We start from the raw sequence: 3830 nt of genomic DNA, 5'->3' as shown, positions 1-3830 counted from the left end.
GGAAGAGAGGGGCGGGGTCAGCATAGCTCATTAACATTTAAAGGAAAATGCTACAAAACTGCGTGCGCTGAAAAGAGCTGTTTTTGACGGGGTAAAAAAGGTGTTTTTTACACTACCATTGAGAATTTTTTACCAAACTATGTTACAGACTTTTCATTAAGACCCTAAAGAATCATATCAACTTGTGGAAAATGGGCATCCTATGACCCCTTTAAACTAACTTAAAATTTGACTTGATTTTGACTTGAAGTTAATGAAAAAAACATGTTACCGTGACTTTTATTGATCATATTATTTTTTTGTACAGTGATACTGAAGAAACAGTAAGAGTAGTATGGTCACGTATAAAAGAATGATTAACTTTTTTAGCTTATGAAATGAGTTTGAAGACAAGATCAGACAAGATTAGTAAGGGATTCTAAGTGAAGTACTGAGGTTATACTTTTGTGATCCTTAAAATATGAAACGCTTATTTGCAGTTCTGTAGGCTAAGACAAGTTAAATTAATGTCTGCGGTAATCAGCATTATGCCAACTGTATATTATTTCTCATCATATGATTTAATCTTTCCATTGGGCTAATGATATGTAGCTTCTGTACTAACTATACAGTATAAGCAGCTGTGTGTGTCCAAACACTAAATGATCGACCTCATTCTAATGCATCCGAGAGCTGAGGTCAGTTGATTGGATTATAATGAATACGCTAGAGAACCGCCAGCACAACTGGACCGAATTGCAAAGAAAAGAGGAGAAGGCCTCAGAAAACCAAGCGCTGGCCTGAAATCACTCAAACTTCCTTTAAGTGCTTTCTAAAGATTAGGTTTGTGGGCCAAGCTTTGCAGTCAGCTCATATCAGTCCCACCCCCCGCATCTCCCACCCCAAAAAAATCCTCTTAAAGCCCCCGTTAGCCAGCTGTTTATCAAAGCCAGATGTGTCGGGCAGGAAGCCGCTGGAAATTAACCATGACATTGTCCACTCTCCTCTTGAAATGTCCTGTAGAAGAGAGAAAACTCACGTAAAATCCTCCCCCCACCTCTACATCTCTCAGGCGACCGTTTCCATCAGAGACTGCCGCTTAAACCTTGAGGGAATTGGCACACGTCGGAGTGTCTGTTTTGTTTGGAATGTCAATAGCTGGTTGAGTTCTATCGTGAGCTGTGATTGGATGAAGCAGCTTTGTATGATACTTTGTGCATTTAATCATTGTGACTTCAGATGGATGATGCTTTCGGGAAAACTCTTGAATTGTTTGCATTTTTCCCAACTATTCCATCTGGAGGTAAAGGATTGCTTGAGGAGCGCAGGCAAAACTATTAAAGGGTTGTTCATACTGACAGTGATTTGCAGCGACAAAGCGACCGATGTGGTTATGATTTGAGGCAACTAAAGCGACAGATTAACTTTATGCTAATGCACAGTAATTTGATTTGACAATTACCAGTGTGAGTGCAGAAAGTGAAGCTCATGTGATCCGTCTCCTGATACAGTTTCGGATTTAATCGCTGTCCTTCAGAGAGCAGTTTATATGCACATTAAGGATTCAGAACTGCAGTGCGGTTCTGCAAAGCATTTATTGGGAAATTATGAGGGTAGGATAATAAAATAGATTAAAGATATGCACATATATCAAGGCTCTTTATGCCATTTTGAGCTCCTAATGCATGTGTTTTATGTGTGGGGAAAATGAATAGCTAATTGATTCTGAGATACCACTTAGACATTCATACTTATGAAGCAGCTTTGGGATTTCATGACCTAAAGACCTCAAGAAATGTTTTATTTTATATTTTTAATTTGTTTTGTGAACTTCTGTTGATCATTTATTTTATTTGCATTTTACTGTATTTTATTTTATCAAATTTTTAACAGTGAAATTGATTTATGTAATGCATTCTATTGTATTTTTGTTATATTTTTATTTTAATTTAGATTGTGAACTGTTATTGATCATGTATTTTTACTTGCATTTTATTTATTTATGAAAACAATCTAATTTTACTTGTGGAAATGAACTGCTATTAATTATGTGTTTTTATTGCATTTGAAGTTATTTTATTTTATTATTTTATTTTTATATTTTACTTTATTAAGAAATGTTTTCTTCCCCATGTTGATATATGTAACCCTACCTTTATTTTTAACTGCATTTTATTGTATTATATTTTATGAATTCAATCTAATTTTACTTGTGGAAATGAACTGCTTTTAATCTTTTTTATTTTACATTTCATTACACCAAATACACAAAATAATGTTATTTTTAGCAGCATCATATGACCCCTTTAAGAAATGTTTTCTTTCCCATGTTGATACATGCAACCCTAACAGGATATTAGTTGAGTGGACATATTGAAAAACATGTCAATTTTGTTTTGTTTTTGTTTTCATTATTATTATTATTATTATCATCAATAACTTCAGTTGACAATGTGTACAATCTACCAATAATGTTAATAGATAATGTTGTCATTCTAGAAAGCACTTTACTGTATAGAGTTATCCACTTATTTTGGTCTGTTTTGCTGGAAGAGAAACTTATATCTGTTCATCTGCTAAAAGTTCCAACTTTTAGAAGTGCATTAGCATGCATATGCCAACAAAGCTGGACTAAAATGAACTGAAAGCCTCAAAGACTCCAATTTCATGCAATGCTTAAATGTTACATTAGCACAGATGCTTTAAAGTTGTAGAAGGAAGAGTGTTACGCCACATATCTGGATAAAAGTAGGACATCCACAGACCTGTCTTACTATCAGTGACATTGACCAGCTTCAATAAAGATTTCTTGCTTTAATGATGTTCACTAAGAGCAAGGTGACGTTGAGTAATGATGTTTGGGGTCATGATAAAAAGCACAAAGAACTTCCCTGCCCTCTCAGACCAGAGAGTTTTAAAAGATTAATGGCTTTCTTGGAAGATTTAGGCCAGTTCAGTGTGCCACCGCTTTGTTGTTGTGCGGTTAAGCTTCAGGATGGTGGGGATTGTACCCAAGTGACCCTCAGTACTGAACACCTGCCAAACAGATCACTCCCTCACGTCAGACCTTGAAGCCTCCACCTGCTGAGACACTGCCCACCTCTATCTGTCTCCTGGACATCTAGTCTTTAAATGAGATACTCTATAAAGCACTATCACAATAGAGCTTTTAGTCTGTTTGATGGCAGAATTTGGTTTGTTTTGGTTAGTGTGGCCTATACTAACTCGTTGGTTTGGTGGATGTGACCTATATTAACTAACTGGTTCCAGTTCATGTGGACTCAACAAAAAATACTCTTTAAAAAAATGGATTCTTAAAAATAAAGGTTCCAAAAGGGGGTTTTCACAGTGATGTCATAAAATAACTTTTTATTTTTTGGGGGATTTTATTATATTTTAATTGTAATTTATGAACTCAATCGAATTTTACTTCTGGAAATGAACTAATAATTTTTATTAATATTTTTATTTATAATATTTTATTTTATTATGTTATTCTATTTTATTGAACATTTGCGTTATGCATTTTTGAACCAAGTGTGAAAAATGTTTTAACATTGATGTTCAAATTGTTACAGTTATTTAATGCATTAGGTATCATCACCTAAAAAAAATAAAATTTTTACTGCATTTATTAATCTAGGTTGTTAATTTATAAATATACAGTTTTTCATTGTTAATTCATGTTTGCTTGTTATGCTAATGTTAATTTATTTGAATTCATAAATTTTGAATGTATGTTAATGAATCAAACCTTTTAAGAGTCAGCCACACCTACCTAAAACGGCTCGTTCTAACACGCCCCCACATATCTACATCACTATGTGGGAAGATTTGCATAACGCCGCCCA

This window comes from Sinocyclocheilus rhinocerous, unplaced genomic scaffold (genome assembly GCF_001515625.1).
Source record: "Sinocyclocheilus rhinocerous isolate Xijiao unplaced genomic scaffold, SAMN03320098_v1.1 scaffold1268, whole genome shotgun sequence".
In the NCBI taxonomy this organism is placed as follows: domain Eukaryota; kingdom Metazoa; phylum Chordata; class Actinopteri; order Cypriniformes; family Cyprinidae; genus Sinocyclocheilus; species Sinocyclocheilus rhinocerous.
The sequence above is the reverse complement of the archived record's forward strand: the minus strand, read 5'-3'. Positions refer to the sequence as shown.